Here is an 18,352-nt window from a genome sequence, read left to right as displayed (position 1 = left end):
TGTCTTATCACCCCAGCTTGGGGGGTTTAGAAAGTAGGACACAACATTTGGTGCCCAAACTTGGGGGCTCTAGGAGGATCCTATACAAATCAGCTTGATTGACCCAATCGGCTGAGTTCAGTGGAGAAGTCCCTGTGACCCGGAAGGGTAAGTATAGAAATAGATAAGTGGGAAGAATCGGTAAGGACTAATGTAGTCATTTTTGTTTTTCAACCAAAATGAGGCAAATGCTAAGAAAAGAGCCTCCCTCCCTAGGGAAGTAAGAAGCAGGCTTAGCTAGGTTAGAAGCAGAGTTTGTTGGTAACTCAGAAGCAGATCACCGAGTTTCTCAGATGCTCTGGAGTGCCCGTCTCTGTGGCTTTGTAAGGAGCCAGAGATGTGAAAGTTAGTGGGAGAACAACTAACTGAATTCAATGGGGTAAAATTGGTTTTAAGGAATTCTACAAGTTTTAAAACAAGGAAAGATTTTAACTTGGGTGGTCAAACCAGGAAGTATGAGGAGAAAAGCAAGCAGAAGGTTGGTGCCTGTCGCTGTGGAGAGTACAGCACATTGGACAGAGTAAAGGAAGCATTTTTTTTTTTTTTAGCATTTTGCTGATTTCACTGGCCAAAAATTAAAGCACACATCTATATGTCTGGCATAGGAAGATCAAGAGCAGCTGAACTTGGTCCAGCTCCTTTGGGGAGGAGATTTGGGGATGGAGCAGGGGACTTTGCTCCTTTTTTAGTGTTAAAAAAAAAAAAAAATCTCCATCAACCTAAGGGGAAGAGACATCTTACAATAGTGAGGAAACAATTAAGTACTTCAGCTTTTTAGGCAGTGCTGCTGTAGAAGGCCTGCCAGCACTCTCACCTGTTCCCATTCAATGGAAAATTAATATACTGGTGTGGGTGGAACAGTGTTCCTTAATCAGTGAAAAAATTCAGGCCTACTGATACACACTCCTGAAATGCAATTTGGTGAAATTTATCCAGATTTTGACTCCCAACAACAGAAACCAGGATCAAGATGCTCCTCCAAAAATAAAAAAGAGGGGGAGGCACAGGTAACCCTAGAGAACTTCTAAATTTAACTTTATGTATGAAAATTTTTTTTATTTTTGGTGGAGATGCACTAGCTCTGGCAGACAGATTTTATAACCCACTAGAAAGTCAGTGTTCAGTGTGGGCAGCTCCACTCTCTTTAGATAATTTCCAGTGATGTGGAGAGATCTAGAAAGTGGTGAATGGAAGGGACCAAATAGGTTAATTGTTTGGGGGAGAAGGTTTGCTTGTATCTCTACAGAAGGAGAAGGAATCAGATGAGTGCCAACATTGCCATATCAGAGACAAAGTGGGGGAAAAACCCTTGAGGTGAAGGGGAAGAACCAGGAGATATTGGGTGATTCCATTACTGACTGTGCCCACTACTAAAGGAGCCTGGCAGTTAACCCTTTCTGTACTCAATCAGACTTCTGCAGGAATCATTGGATTCCCCGACACCTGAAGTGATGGACAATAGATTGGCTTTGGACTATCTCTTGGCTGTTGAAGGAGGTGTAGGTGTGAATTGTTATTTTTTACAACTTCCTTCTGGGACTCATGGAAATCTTTATAGCATTTTGTTTATTCATATTGTTTGTTATGTTACTACTTGCTTGTATGATATTACAACTTGCCTGTGTGATTCCTCCCATGGTGATGGATTTAGCCACTGGTATATACCTGCTTCAATTAAAACAAAAGAAAGGGTGAGATATAGAGGGTCACAGTCAGGGGGGAAACTTTGGCTAAGGTATAAAATCCTTCAGCCCAGAGGGAACCTGCTAACAATTTCTGGTTTGGCTCTCCATCTCCCGTAAGGGTTCTCAGCCTTCCTGAGAAGTCAGGGGGCAGAGACAGCTGTGTTGAGATTGAAATAGAGTGATTACTGATGGAAGAGTGATACCAGGTGGCAAACTATGTACAAAAGTAAGTTGTTTATGTGATCCCACATGCACAATGTTGTTTTTGTTACATTATATAAAGGGGAAAGCTCTTGAAATAAATGGATTCCATTTTTCCATCTCCAGGAGTTCCACCTCATCACTTCTCCACTAGGAAAGTATGTTTTAATCACCCCAACTTGGGGGGCTCTAGAAAGCAGGACACAACACTCATGTGCTATATATACTTTTAAGAGTGTTTCTTAGTCAAATCAACAAACATTAAAATATTACTATGTACCAGGCACTGTGCTATGACCTGGGAATACAAATATCATTAAAAGAAAACGATAGTACCTGCCCTCATGGAGTTTATATTCTAATGGAACAAGGCAAACATAAAAAAAGAAAAGGAAAATCAGGCAGTAATAGTGGAAGGGAATGATTTGAATTCCAACTGAATCTATTCTTTTCCCATTGACAACCCTATCTCACACAGAAAAGGTGGTCAAATTCTTGGGAAAGTTTTTCTTTTGCAGCATGATTAAGGCTTGCTCAGCTCAAAGGATCTTGCAGATAAGGGAGCCTTCTTCCTCTGAATAGCACTGGACACATTCTGGTCCAACAAACAATCTTTGTGACCAAAGTATCGTTATTATACTGTATTTGCATATCCCACTTCCTGGTCTCCCATCCATAGTTGCTGACATAGGTATAATGTGCATGCCAATTTATTCTTTACTGGGATCCTCCTTAACTCCTCCCTATTTCTCTAGATCCCTCCCTTAGTTTTCATCTCAGATTTTTAAATGGCTCCCTTTACCCACAACCCTTAGCTTAACCATTTTAATTAGCCCATGTGCCTTTTTACAATAATAAAGAGTTCCTCGTGGCTATGAGTTTTGCACATTCCAAACAGCTCTCCCAGAACTTTGTCTGTGGAGGTGTTCAGAATGTTGGGAGTTGACTCAGGAGAGGAGTGAAATGAGCTTAGCTGCCTTGGGCACTCCTTTGTAATGGAGGCTCCAGGAATAATTCAGCAATTGGAGAAGAAGGCCACAAGGTCAGTTTATCTTCCAAGTTGTCAATACTTCAGGAGTAGAGGCATATTTCAGGATATTAAGGATTTGAGGGGATGATGATGAAAATTGTCTCCTTATATATAACCAGGAAGTATGAAAATACACTCCAAGCAGGAATCAGACACCATCCAATGGGACAATACTGCTACATATCTCATGAAATTCTTTTAAACAGTGGCACAGAGCAGGCAGGATGGTACATGAAGTTATTTTTCCAAGTATAATTAAAAAACAACAACAACAACAACAATCTAAATCTTGATGCTATTCTTAAGTGTAAGGAAACTGAATGTTTAGTATGTTTTTTGGAAAATCTGCAATTACCACAATGTTCTACCCTTAACGAAAGTAGAATTTATATCAGCTGGCAGATCTTGGCCATTAAAGTGTCCGTTTTAAATGTCTTGAATTTTGAGGATTTGGCGTATCAGAGTTTGGATCTGGTAGACTCTTGGGAACCAGGGATGTTTCTTAGCAGTATCTATTTTCTTCTGCTATTTTTGCACTTTAGGATAATAGTAAATTTCAGTTCTAACACTTCCTGCCCAAGTTGCTTGGATACAAGATTGTGATGGACTAGGATGGTAAATATTCTTTGTTTCAAGCAGGTCTTGGCATTATCTCCAAAACAGATTGTGAACATCCCCACCTTTGTTCATACTCAATTCAATCCAATTCAAAAAACATTTATTAAGCATCTACTACATGCAAAGTACTATACTAAGTGCTGGGAATAAAATTAATAAAAAGAAAGACAGTCCTTTCTCTCAAAGAGTTTACAATTAAATAGACCATAAAGGAGGCAGGAAAGTTGTGGAGGGAATAGCTGAAAAATATCCAATGTCATGTTCTTAGGAGCTGTAACCCCTCCCCTCCTGATATTACTTATCTTCAATTTCTCAACTATAAAATGGGAATTATACTAGCCTCCCACCCAGGGATATTGTGATCTTAAACCATGATATCTGTAAATGTAAAAGTATATGTAAAGTACTTTGTAAATATTTTTGTTGTTGTTCAGTCCTCTCTAAGTCCTCATGACCCCAGTTGGGATTTTCTTCCCAATACTGGAGTGGTTTGAATTTTCTTCTCCAGTTCACTTTTTAGATGAATAGCTGAGGCAAACAGGATTAGGTGATTCAGCTAGAGATTTGCAGGCAGGAAAATGAACCTTTCTGACTCCAGGCTTGGAGTTCTATCCACTGCAATACCTAGTTGCCCTTGTAAATATTAAAGGCACATACAAAAGCTAGTTGTTATTATTATAACAATTATCTAAACTTCTAATCTAATCTTATTTTCAATGTCCAATGAGTCCCACCTCTTCCCAAAAGCTGTCCCTTACTACTCCAGACCACAGAGATTTATCATTTATCAATTAATCTTTATCTTCCTACCTATTTGTCTATTTCACAGACCTCAGGTTAAGAACTCCTGACTAATCATCTCATTTCACTTTTTTTCACCTTAAGTTTTATTGATGTGTTTTATTTTATTATTTTTTTAATGTTTTAAAATTTATTTTAAATTTAAATGCAAAATAAAGAAAAAATTGTCAAATACACAGCAGAACATGAAAGGATTCAATCTATAAAGCAATAAATTTCCATTTTAAGAAAATCTACATGATAAAGATTACACATTGTTTTCAAAGCTGTCCATTTTTTTTTTTTTGCTTCCTTGTAGGTTTTCTTTTGTTCTTTGCTGTGAACTTTTACTTTATTTTCTCCCCTCCCTCCTCCATCCAAAAGAATGCTACAATTAGATACATACATACATACCTACATACACACATGTATATATATATATATATATATTCAGTGATATAATATTATATATATGCATATATGCACAAGTACAGGTATGTATAAAACTATATTATGCTAATTTCCACTTGTCATCTAATTTTCTGGAGGTAGAGTTCAAGTCTTTCTGTTTTTCTAAATCAATGAGCTCATCATTTTCTACATTACAGCAGTATTCCAACCCAATCATATTCTATCTGAAAGATTGTTTATGAAAGCTTTCCCCCATTTTTCTGCATTTCTTCTATTTTGGGCAACATAGACTTAATTAAGAAGAAAAATTTTATTTAAAATAATAAAATTATTCATTTTAAATTTCAACAATGTTTTCATCTTATGTTTCATTTTTATAATACAAACATTTATGGATCACTTATACATCATGAGTTCTGCTAGTCTCAGCAGATGCAAAGGGAGGGATGAGGAAAAGATACTACCTCACTTAAACAGACCAACCCAATAATTTAAAGCCCAACTCACATTTCAAATCTTTCATAAACCCTTTCTTTGACCTGTAGCATCTAATGTATTAATATAGTACCCAGCACATAATTGGTATAGTTCATTTGAACAAAAACAATTAAATATATATAATTAAATATTAATGAAATTATACCTAAAATGATTCAAAATATATATGCAAAACATTTTGATAGTATGAGAATATACAAAAAATAAAATGAAATAAATCTACCCTCAAGTAATTTATATTGTACTATGTCATAAAACTTCACAAATAAGCATACTAGAGGATAGAAAATGATAACAAAAGATGAGACAAAGTACTTTAGGAAAATTTGAGGAAGGAGAGAGGATGGATACCATCATTCCTCCTTCACCCCCCCCACTCTCTTTTATTTTTGGATTCTATCCTTTTCAAGTTATCTCAAAACTGATCACCAAATGCCTATAAACTGTGCTGCCTCCAAAAGCAAATTCTCATGTCTAGCTGAATTTTCTTGAGGATTATTTCCTCTTCATAGTACAGAAGGTGTTGGAAGTTCAAATGCATTGGCGACCCTGGTTTCAGTCACGAAAATAGATTGCTATAGAAACCCTGGCAAATCTGTCCCTTTTTTCATCTATTTGTTGTTCTCCTTCCAGTTTTATCTATAAATTCTCTTGGGTTGATCTGACTTACTTGAGTCTCATGCCAACCTTCCTTCAGATTCATTTTTTCCTTCATTACTTTTTATTGTTTTGTGAAATGATATTGCTAGCAATCTGTCATCATTTTCTGTAATGTTTTGCAAATAACTTGTCTTTCTAATTCTTTCTTTTTTTGCTTTTGGCTGCCATGTCTTTCTACTTGGCAAAAAGATCAAAAAAATTTTTTTTGGCTGAGATACTTTCTGGGCTCTTTTGGCTTTCTCCTTGTGGCAATTATTTTTAGAATATTTGAATTTCTCTAAAAAACAGTAATAATCAGAATAGTTGTCTTTACTTTTATCCATTTCACATTTTTTATACTTTTGTTTAAAAAGGTTGAATTGGAACTATGGATTTTGCATTCAATGTATCCATATCTTTGGCCCCCTTTAAAAAAATTTGGCATTCATTTTAATGGTAACAATAATCTGAGTGCAAACATAGTGTAATGATTGCCACATCATCAACCATTTCATAGGACCATAGTTTCAGAGTCAGAAGGGATTTTAATGGTCATAGAATTGAATCCTCTTAATTTAGAGATGTGGAAACTGAGGCTCAGAGAAGTTATATGATCTTCCTAAGGTCACACAGCTAATAAATGATGGAATCTGGAATTAAATTCAGATTGCAGGACTCTTAAATTCAGATTTCCAGTTAAGTATTCTTTCTACTTTTCCCACTGTTTCACAATCCTATCTCTTATTTCTTAAAATATAGTCAATTTTGCTTTTTAAAATATTATTTGGTATATCCAACTGAACATCCAATATCTATTCTTTAAAAAATGATAAGTTGCTGTGAAGCTTTTGTAAGAACTTTGACCTCTTTTTCTTTATCTGCCACCACATTTTGAAATATAGTTTCATTGGCCCTTCTTTGCACTGAACTTACCCCAAGATGAAGTGTCTATTGACTTGATTTGGCAAGTCTTGTCAAGTTCCCCAGAGAATTTCTTTACTTCTTTATCCCCTGAGATAGATGCTAGTGCATAAATTACAATCATCTTCAAGTAATTATAGTCATATGAACAGATATAGAAATGTAAGGGGCATTTTCTGCTTATGTTCATCATCATTAAGGTGAAATGACCTTGGAATAACAGTTTTTGTTGCCTTTGGGGGCATGAAGGAAAACACTCTGCTAATTCTTTCATTTATCTTTCTGTAAAGAATCAGTGAGTCATTCTTCCAATGTCATTCCATTTCATTCTTTTATTTAGTATTACTATTGAATTTCTTCTAGTTTTATTTTTAGTGAAAATATTAGTAGAGATGTGATTTAATTCCTTCAGAAGCATATCAGTCGGATATGGATAGTCAATGGATAAAAATTTTTTAATTTATTGTAATTAAATTAATGTTTGTAGACATTGCAATGCATTGTAATACCTGTTGCTAGGATTCTTATGATTAGGATTAACGGATGAGTTTAAAATATATGATAGTTTCCACATAATTATAAAACTAATGTTTTATAATTATGCACTACAATATCCTTCTCCTTCTTCATAGTGACTATATCAGAAGCAGCTCCTCTCCCTTTTGAAGATCCAACCAAGCTCCTTTGGGTAATTTACTTGGGACTCAGGAGAACCTGAGCTCAAATTTGGCCTCAGATATTTGCCACTTATTAGCTGGGTGATCTCAGGCAGGTCACTTAACCCCAGTTGCCTTACAAAACAAGAGCTACTTTTCTAGATCTTTGACATTTTTTCCGTGGGGGAATGGCTCTTGGTTTTATAGATTTGTGTTAATTCTTTATCTTGGCTATTAGGTCCTTTTAAGAGGCCTTCACCTCACTCCCATTGACTTCTCTTTTTATCCTTGTCTTTATTTTGTTCACACAAATATTTTTCAATTCATGCAATCAAAATTATCTCTGTTGTATTTTGTGATCACCATAGTTTCTTATTTGGTTAAGAATTCTACTCCCACCCTCCACCCCTTACTTCCCTTAGCTTGGAAACATCCCTAACCTAGTTCTCAACTCCATTCCTTGTAGCAGAAGGTTTTCAAAAAGACCAAAGTACCTTAGCTTTGAGGTTGGCTAAAATCATGGTAGGTGAAGCAGACACCAGAGTGGTTGTTCCATATAAGCCAATTAGAGGAGGGATCCTCTGAAAAAATAATGAGCATCATTTGTGGAGAGCATAAAATGTTCAGATGTCAGCAAAGGATCTCATTTATAGGTGGGAAAGCTGTAGAGTATTGCAGTGCTTGGAGCTGAGTTCTAAGAGGTAGATCTACAAAGACTGCCAGGGCTGAGCTGTTTAAACTAGAGATGTGGAGGACAACAGGTGGGTCATATAAAAACAACTACCACTTACTGGGAACCTAGGGGAGCTATAGGAGATAGTGAGCAACACAAAACATTAAATCTTAACCCTTCTTATGGAATATTATTGTTCTGAAAGAAATGACCAGCAGGACGAATACAGAGAAGTTTGGAGAGACTTATATCAACTGATGCTGAGTGAAATGAACAGAACCAGAAGATCGCTGTACACTTCAACAACAATACTGTATGAGGATGTATTCTGATGGAAGTGGAAATCTTCAACATAAAGAAGATCCAACTCACTTCCAGTTGATCAATGATGGACAGAAATAACTATACCCAGAGAAGGAACACTGGGAACAACGTGCAACAAGAAAATTGGATTTACACACATATATTGTATCTAGGTTATATTGTAACACATGTAAAATGTATGGGATTGCCTGTCATCTAGGAGAAGGAGTAGAGGGAGGGAGGGGAATATTTGGAAAAATGAATACAAGGGATAATGGTATTAAAAAAATTACTCATGCATATATACTGTCAAAAAATTTATAATTATAAAATTAAAAAAATAATAATAAATTAAAAAAAAAATCTTAACCCTTCTCCTTGCTGAACCCTCATCCAGGATTATAATATATATATGTATTATATATATATATATATATATATATATATATATATATATATATATATATACAGAGAGAGAGAGAGAGAGAGAGAGAGAGAGAGACAGTGCCAGTTTGGGGAAGGAAATTACTCATGAGGCAATGATGTCTTTGAATCCCTGGAAGCTCAGTCCCTTGTTATCTACGAATTTATGTCAACCAATCAACAAACATTTATTAAATGTCTATTATTTATCAGGTACTGTGTAAATAAATTGTTTTTATGTTATGTTTACCCTCTGGGAAAGCCAAATGCTTGTATGATAAGAGTCTACCTTGATATGAAAAGTCCCAAAGCATTCTCAGACCCTGAGGATATATGTAATTTTGTCTATTTCTTGGGCCATATTATTTTTGTTATTCCAAAATCTATTTCAAGAAGTCAAAAAGAACATGATCACAGTCAAGTAATATAATCTAAAATGTGAAGTGTTTAACCTCGGGATTACCGAAGAATCCAAGAGAAAAAACAGAAAATATGACTGTAAGTAGCTGTCCTGAAACATATAGGGAGATTACAGATCAGCTTGTAAAAATGCAAAGTGTATACTTTTTATAACATCCCCAACATGGAGTCATTTAGATTCTGCTCAAATCTCTCCATAAGAAAAATATGAGAAACTTGGAAATGTTTGCTGCAATTGAGATATGTTATATCCACAATATTCCTCTGATTGACCAATTTTGAAACGTTATTAAAAAAGGAAATGAGAGTAGTTTGTTATGTCTTGTTATTGCTGAGGCCATACTGACTCTTTCTTTTGTGATAAGTTACTTTTCTGATTGGCTACATGGCATATTGGATAAATTGCTCAGTCTGGAAGATCTGTATTAAAATCCTGCCTCTGACATTAGTCATGTGACCCTTGGCAAGTCAGACAATCTCTCTCAGGCTCAATTTCCCCTTCTGGAAAATAAGGATAACAATAGCATCCATTTCACAGGATTGTTATGAAGATCAAGTGACATAGGTCGTCATGAAGTATTTGCAAATTTTAAATAGCTATCTAAATGTTAAATTATTATTCTTTTAATAATACATTCTAGAATATGACTGGTAAATAACATAAAGCTTATTGGCCTTTAGTTTGTAGACTTCATACTTTTCTTATGTTTGAAGTCTAGATAATGTTTCCATGCCCAGTCTTGCAGTAATCTTTCAGATATAAAAAAGTGCCTCAGCGACAACATTTGTCAGCTGTTTCTGTACCTTGGGATGTAGTGCATCTGGTACTCTAGATTTGTTCAGGGAAGCTAAGGTGCCCTCTTCTTATCTTTTTTTCTCTGATAGCCATTTTTGTTCTGTCTATTCCAATCCAAATAGCATTGCCACTTTTTTTCTTTAAAATTTTTTTTCAATAGTATATTTATTTATAAATATATTTATTCATTTTCAATAGTATATTTATTTATATATAAAGATAGTTTTCAACATCTGTTTTTGTAAACCTTTGTTCTCTAAGTTTTTCTCCCTTCCTCCTTCACTTCTACCCTCCCCAAGACAGCAAGCAATATGATATAGGTTAAATATGTGCAATTCTTCTAATCATATTTCCATATTTGTCATGCTGTGAAAGAAAAATAAGAACCAAAGGGAGAAAACCATAAGAAAATCAAACAAGTAAACAAACAACAATGAAAAGATAAAAATACTCTGAATTTTTTTCTTTCTCATGGTTTTTTGCCTTTTGATTGCAACAATATACATATTGATTCTCCTTTAAATAACTTAACCACTTAGTTCCTTGATCTTTCTGTCCCAGGTACTATTATCTTATTTCTCTCCTCAAAAAGGTCACCTATAATAGGTGCCTCCACTTTCTTTTCTCTCAGGCTCTTCTTAAGTCTTTATGATCTGGTTTCCAACCTACTTCTACTGAAACTGTTCCTTTCAAAGTTACTAATGAGCTCTTAATTGCCAAATCCAGTGGCTTTTTCTCTATACCTAGTCTCCTTTTCTGTGACCTTTGACACTATTGATCACTCTCTCCTCGACATTCTCTCTTCCAACTTCCAACTCCAACTCTTTGGCTTCCTTTAAGTCTCAGGTCAACTTCTACCTTCTATAGAAAGTCTTCTCCAATCCCTCTTAATTTCAGTGTCTTCCCTCTGATAATCATTTCCTATTTATCCTGTATATAGCTTACTTTGTACATATTTATTCCAGTGTCTTCCTTCTGTTAATCATTGCCTATTTGTCCTCCATATAACTACATATTTATTTGTACAGCGTCTCCCTCATTAAATTGTATGATCCTTGAAGGCAGGAACTGTCTTGTCTTTATATTCCTAGTGCTTAACACAGTGCCTGGGACATAGTAGGCATTCAATGCATATTTATTAATTGATTAATTGTTAAGGCAATATGATACTAGCTTAGAAAGGACATTCCGATTGGACATTTTAAAATTATTTAGTCATTTTTAGTGTCTCTGACTCTTCATGACTCCACTTGGGATTTTGTTGGTAAAGTTTCTCCAGTTCATTTTATAAATAAGGAAACTGAAGCAAATAGAGTTAAGTGATTTATTCAGGGTCACACAGCTAATTTGTGTCTGAGGCCAGGTTTCAACTCAAACTTCAAGACTTTAACTAGCCATATATTAAGAGCTTAGCCTTGCTATAGTGGATTTCCTTGGAATCAGTAGATCCTGGCATGGATGTCAAGTTTCTCTCCCCCCCAAAAATAAAGGACTGTTGCTTATAACCATTGTTAGTTCACTATAGTCATTTATTTTTAGAGTTTGATAATGCTAGTTTTCATATTATTGCCATATCTACTATTTCTATCTCTACATAAGTTCTGTTCCCATGAATCAGTGTGATTTTGAGGTAACACCAGGAGTGCGCAATTGCCTGGGAGCACAAACCAAGACAGTAAGGCTTATGTCTCCAGTGTTATGACAGCAGACTGTAATGTTGGCTGTCTCAAAGTCAGCCTGGTGGAGAGCAGAGGGGTTAGTCACCGCAAGACCAGCCATCAGGCGGTCCATAAAACCAATTACTAACATATACTAAGATATTACTAAGATACTAAGAAGGATGAAGTCTTTGACGATTGAGCTTACATTGATGAAATCAAATTTAAGGAAGCAAAGTAATAATTGACTTTACAGTCGGGTCTCCCTACTCCCATCCCATCAACTCTTCAACTAAGCCCATCTACCCAACGCTTGCTTTTCTGGGTTCCTTCACACTGAGCAGCATTGTTGGAGCACTGTGGTAAAAGCTTACCCAGCATGCTCAGCCACTTATGGTGGGGGCACCAAGAAGTCTGGGGGAGCAGATGAGGTTATACTCAGCCTCCTCAGGTGGTTTGTGAGAATTTAGGCAAGAGAGGCAAAAAATCTAAAGACTCTAGCATTATTTATGTATTTTCTAAATGGCAATCTGATCCCTTCTTCTACTTTCAGCATCTTCATTACAGAAAAACAATCTGAAAATTCCTACATGCTGAAAATGGAGTTGACCTCAGGAAAGGCTGGTATTTGCCTCTGACACCTCCAGCCTCCCCATTCTTTGCTCTTCTTGTCTCCCTTTCTCATGCTACATGTGGAGAACTGAGATCAAAAGAGTTTAAATGACTTGATTAGAATCACACAGCTGGCAATCAACTGGGAGAGGATTAGGAATAAGGTCTTGCTTATTCTAGGTCCAGTATTCTGCCCTTTACCTCATTCCACCTCAAATCATTTTTTATTGTGGTTACGTGCTTCTAAGGATTAGCTCCTATCCTAGCTCCCAGTTAATGAGAATATTGTACTAGGCTGTACAATAACTCATAATCTTTTTTTTTTTAATTCTCAAATCTTGAAACATATCAGAAGGTGTGTTAAAAGACTTAAGTAGAGGTAGGTTAAAGATTTATGTCCCATTCTGCCCCTTACCTCTTCTATGTGTTCTTTGGGAGTACTCTGAGAAACAGCAGAAAAAGCTGGAGAGACCACTAATCTGATCTAGTATAAAATTTCTTATGTTTTTATGTTTTTATATGAACTGACCCCTTTGGGTCCTCAAAAGGTTAAGAACATCAGCAAAGTTACTCAGCAAATCAAGTTGTTGAGTCAGACCTAGAGCTCATAGTCCCTTTAATACCCACTGGATAAATCGAACTCTTTCTCTCAAATTTATCCTATTAACTTGGGCTGCCTGGTGTGAAATGAGTTTAATAACTTTACCAAAGTATTTATTGCCTTTCTATATTTTCTTACTGCCTCCTTTGTCTGACAGAGTTAGTGTGATTTTTAACAAAGTACTCAGATCACATATCCTTTTTAAAAAAATAAAAATAATTTACTTTTTAAATTCTAAAACACCAAAAAAAAATCCAAATAAGATCCAAAAAAGAATTCTATAGCATAATCAGATCACATTTTCTATTCTTGTATGTTATTTTATTTTTTGTCAGTATATATCAGCTCCAGTTGAAGCCTCTAAGGTAAATGGATTCCCAAATTACTTTGGTGACTGAGTTTTACTCTAGTTCCCTGAATCTTTTTCTGTCTATTCTCTTTCAGAACAAAATTCTATTGTGCTTTTTTCTCCCTATCCCTTCTATTTTTTTTTTGTTTGTTCTTTAGTCACATAATACAAAGCTTTCTAGATACTGCCAGTATGCATATCTTCCCTGAGGTGTTATGCATATGAGACTGTTGGAATCAGCATCTCTTCTTTGCTTAGCCAAAACTTGTGATAACATCTTTGAAAAAAGAATAAGAGCAACAAGATTATTGTGCTTTTTATTTCCTTACTTCACTCCTGATTAAAATAGCATAAATAGGAAAAGGGAAGGTTACTGAAGACTGGGTTTCTGAATGATTCATGGAAGAAATGTAGCAGCTGATGACAAGGCCCTTACTTACTAATAATGAGTGAAAAGTCAGGCAAATAGCCCTGGTGATTGATCATTCTCCTTTCAGTAACGAATCTCTTTTATCCTTAAAGTCTGGCTGTATTCCTCTTTTTCCTATCCCCTTTCCTTTTTGCATATGGTAGGTATTTATTTATTGGTAAATGTTTATTTACAACATATTGAATTTAATTGATCAACACTGAATTGAATGAATTATGATCTGTTTCTGTGAAGGGATATCTAAATATAACTTCAAATATTTAATTCTTAAATAAAGTAAAACATCCTTGAAGTATTGAAAAAGATGTATTTATTTGATATACCTATGATACTATCCATTGGGTATGCCTTTTACTACTGTAAATAGCAAGCCTTTCATGGTCTTTCTTCATACTACATGGTTCTTGTCCATATCTCACCACAAATTTTCTATAGAGGATTTCCTGAAGGTTCTTTCTCTAGTACTTTTAATATTCCACCTTATCTATGTCTACATTCTATTAAGATATGAATGACTTATCTACTTTTTAATGCTTTTAAAGGTGTATTTTGCACCATTAGATCAATATACCACAATAAAACCCCAATGTACCACAAATATATTTTGTATCATTTCACAAAAGTAAGTCACTTCTGCCAATATGCTGTAGGTGATTGACACCCACCTTATGTCTTTCCATAGCTCTTTGGATTATAGGCAATTCCAATTCCTATTAAATCATGATCATTTGTGATTTGTAACCATATGATATAATTGAGAGAATGTTGTTAAAAAGATGGGCTATTGCCGCACTGAACAGCTTGGTTTCATCAAAATCTCTGCATTATGTTTTATATGTGAGTCAACTTCACTTCCTTGAATTCTGAGCCAAATTCCTAGTTAGTGGGTGAAAATGAAATGATAGGGAGTTCTCACAGTAATAACATGAATATTAGATTTGGTTCTAGAAAAGATCTTGAAGTTTTAGTGGATGGACTATCCTAAAAATCAAAACATTGACATAGCAGCCAAAAAAGCTAATACGTCCTGAAGCTGAATTAAGAAAGGTATGGTGTTCAGAACACAGAAGGTGATAGTTTCTCTGTTTTCTTGATTTTAATGTTTTAAATTATATGGTGAGATCACATCTTGAATATTGCTCTCAGTTCTGGGTGTCATCTTTTAGGAAAAGCAATAATGACAAGATGGAGAGGATCTAGAGATTTGGGGATGATTTAGATTAAAGGAAAATTAGAGTACTCAAATGTGGAATGAACTTGTTGATTCTATTTCTTTCTTTCTTTCTTTCTTCTTTTTTTTTCCCCTCCTGAGGCTGGGGTTAAGTGACTTGCCCAGGGTCACACAGCTAGGAAGTGTTAAGTGTCTGAGACCAGATTTGAATTCAGGGTCTCCTAACTTCAGAGCCAGTGCTCTATCCACTGCACCACCTAGCTGCCCCCTGATTCTATTTCTACAATATTTTTCACATTTATCTCCTTTCACTTACAGCGTCACCACCATAGTACATTCCCTTATCATCTTTTTCCTTGACTGCTATCTTAGCTTCCTGTCTGATCAACTTGCATGCAGTCTCTTTCCTCTCCAATCCATTCTCCCCATGGATGATAAATTAATATTCCTAAAACACAAAATCACATATTGATCATGTCCCTTCCCTACTCAAGAAGTTCCAGTGGCTCACTGTTTTTTAATGTTCTTTACTATCTGATTCCAGTTTGCGCTTCTTGGTTTCTTTTCTTGCTTATACTCTATGTTGCAGTCAAATTGGACTATTATGACTCACTGTACACAGTATTGTTATTAAAAATTATCTCTTCTTTGAGTTCATGTAATAAATTATTGCTGTTGAAGTAAATCTACCATAATGTAGAAATTACAGAAGTAAAAAGCTAGGTTTTATTATACTTAAAAATAAGTCCAAAAGGTAGAAAAATAACCCTGAACAAAGATTAGGATTCTAAAGAGGCTTTTATAGACATAATTATGTTAGAGTAGGGAAGAAATAAATTCTTCAATCTCATACATTCTTTTAGATCATAAAAAAAAGACATACCTAATTCTATGCTTCTTTTTTTTAATTAAAGCTTTTTATTTTCAAAATATATGGATAGATAATTTTAAACATTCACCCTTGCAAAACCTGTGTTCCAAATTTTTTTCTCTCACTTCCCCCCCATTGCCTCCACTAAATGGTAAGTAATCCAATATATGTTAAACATGTGCAATTTTTCTATACATATTTCCACAATTATCATCCTGTATAAGATGTAAGAATCAGCACCACTGCTGGAGGCTTTTGGACTTCTCAGCCAGGAACACTAAGGAAAACTTGGAAGGTCAGCTGAGAAAGATTGTGGCAATTGGGTAGAAGTCTGGTATGTAGTCACATTGCAGGCTGAAGCAGTCAAACCCCCAGCCCCAGCTCCAATCCCAGCTGGTGTTGCTTTAGCACATTAGCTCTTACAAATACAGTGGGGCAGGGATACTTCTAACAGCCCAGGGCAGAAAAGAATGCTTATGGTCAGGTCCCTAGCAGGATCTCAGAAAACTGCTACACAGAATCCCTGAAACTTTGGACAGTGCACCCTCCACCCTGGAAACAGAGCCCTACTTTACAAAGAGTTAAAAAATGAGTAACAATCTAGGAAAATGAACAGACAGCAAAAAAGTTTCTGACCATTGAAAGTTATTATGGTGACAAGGAGAATCAAAACTCAGAAGGTGATAACAAAGTCAAAGCTCTCTCTCTTTAACTTAATTTTTCTTGAGGGTTTTTATTTTCATTAGGTAAGATTTCGACATTTTTTTTCACAACTTGACTTTTATGGAAATGTTTTGCATAACTTCACATGTGGTTTCTTAATTGTGGGTGAGGATAAGAGAGAAAACCTAGAACTGAAAAATCTTAAAAACAAATGTAAAAAAAATTATTTTGAATGTAACTGAGGAAAATATTAAATAAATACAATTTTTTTTAAAAGAAGAGGGAACAGATGACATAGAAGACTTTCGACTGAGAAAACTTGACTCTTTAGCTACTTTAACCGCTGATTGACTAAGAAGTGTCACTTAGCTGATTGGCTGGAGAAAGGCTGGCTATATCTGAGAGAGATCTTCAGCTGATGGACTGAATGGAGAATTGAATCCTGTGCTACATATAGAACTGATTGGGTTTGTTAGAAAGCCAACCTGAGGAACTTTGCATTTCTCTGGCTTAAGAAAGCTTTTTGTCTAAATGCAATGTTAATATCTATCTATCTTGAGGGTAAAATATTTTTTCTACCACCTTGTTAAGAATGACTCTTAGATTAAAAAAAGTTGTTGCTGCTTCATTGGCTTGAGAGCATTTGAGTAGAAAATTTAAAAATCAAAGAAAAGAAAACAAAACAACAACAAGATATGGAAAGAAATAAGAAGCTAACAAAAAGAGAAGAATTAGGAGATAAGGCTGTGTTCAGAAAGAATCCCAAAAGGCAGGGACCAGGGAAGCACAGCCAAGATGGTGGAATAAAGGCAGGAACTTGCCCAACCTCTCCCTCAAACCACTTTTTGACCATTTATAAATTGGAGAATGGCTGTTATTTTTACAAATTTGACTCAGTTCTCTATATGTTTGAGAAATGAGGCCTTTATCAAAGAAACTTGCTTTAATTTTTTTTCACAATTACTCTTGTTAAGGGTATTTTCATCTTGTTATTCTATTTTTTTCTATCCTTTCACTTTGTCCCTCCTCAAAAGTGTTTTGCTTCTGACTATCCCCTTCCCCAATCTTCCCTTCTTTTTATAACCCCTCTTCCTTTATCCTTTTCTCCTACTATTGTAGGGTAAAATAGATTTCGTTACTCAATTGAGTATGTGTGTTATTCCATCTTTGAGTCAATTCTGATGAGAATAAAATTCACTTACTGCTCTTATCTCCACTGTAAAAGCTCTTTCTTGTCTATTTTATGTGACATAATTTACTCTAAGCTCTCTTTTTCCGTTTCTCCTAGTACATTCTTCTTTCACCCATTAATTTTATTTTTTTAAAGATATCATCCTTTCACATTCAACTCACACTTGTGATCTCTGTCTACATATATTCTTTCTAACTGCTCTAATCATGAGAAAGTTCTTATGAATTATATGTATCATATTCTCATTTAGAAATGTAAACAGTTTAACCTTAAGTCCCTTCTGATTTTCCTTTCTTGTTCACCTTTTTATGTGTCTTTAGAGTCTTTTCTTTGGAAGTCAAATTTTCTATTCATCTCTGTTTTTTTTCATTAAGAGTGCTTGAAAGTGCTTTATTTAATTGACTATCCACCTTTCCCCCTGAAGGACTATACTCAGTTTTGCTGGGTAAGTGATTCTTGGTTGTAATCCTAATTCTTTTGTTTTCCAGAATACCATATTCCAAGCCCTCCATTCCTTAATGTAGAAGCTGTTCAATCTTCTGTTATCTTGAGTATGATTCCAAAATACTTGAATTGTTTCTTTCTTGCTGCTTGCAATATTTTCTCCTTGACCTAGGAGCTCTGGAATTTGGCTATAACATTTCTGGGAAACATAATATTTCCTGTTGGGATCTCTTTCAGAAGATGATCAGTGTTTTCTTTCAATTTTTAT

Source organism: Sminthopsis crassicaudata, chromosome 1 (assembly GCF_048593235.1).
Source record: "Sminthopsis crassicaudata isolate SCR6 chromosome 1, ASM4859323v1, whole genome shotgun sequence".
Lineage (NCBI taxonomy): Eukaryota > Metazoa > Chordata > Mammalia > Dasyuromorphia > Dasyuridae > Sminthopsis > Sminthopsis crassicaudata.
Note: the sequence above shows the minus strand (reverse complement) of the source record.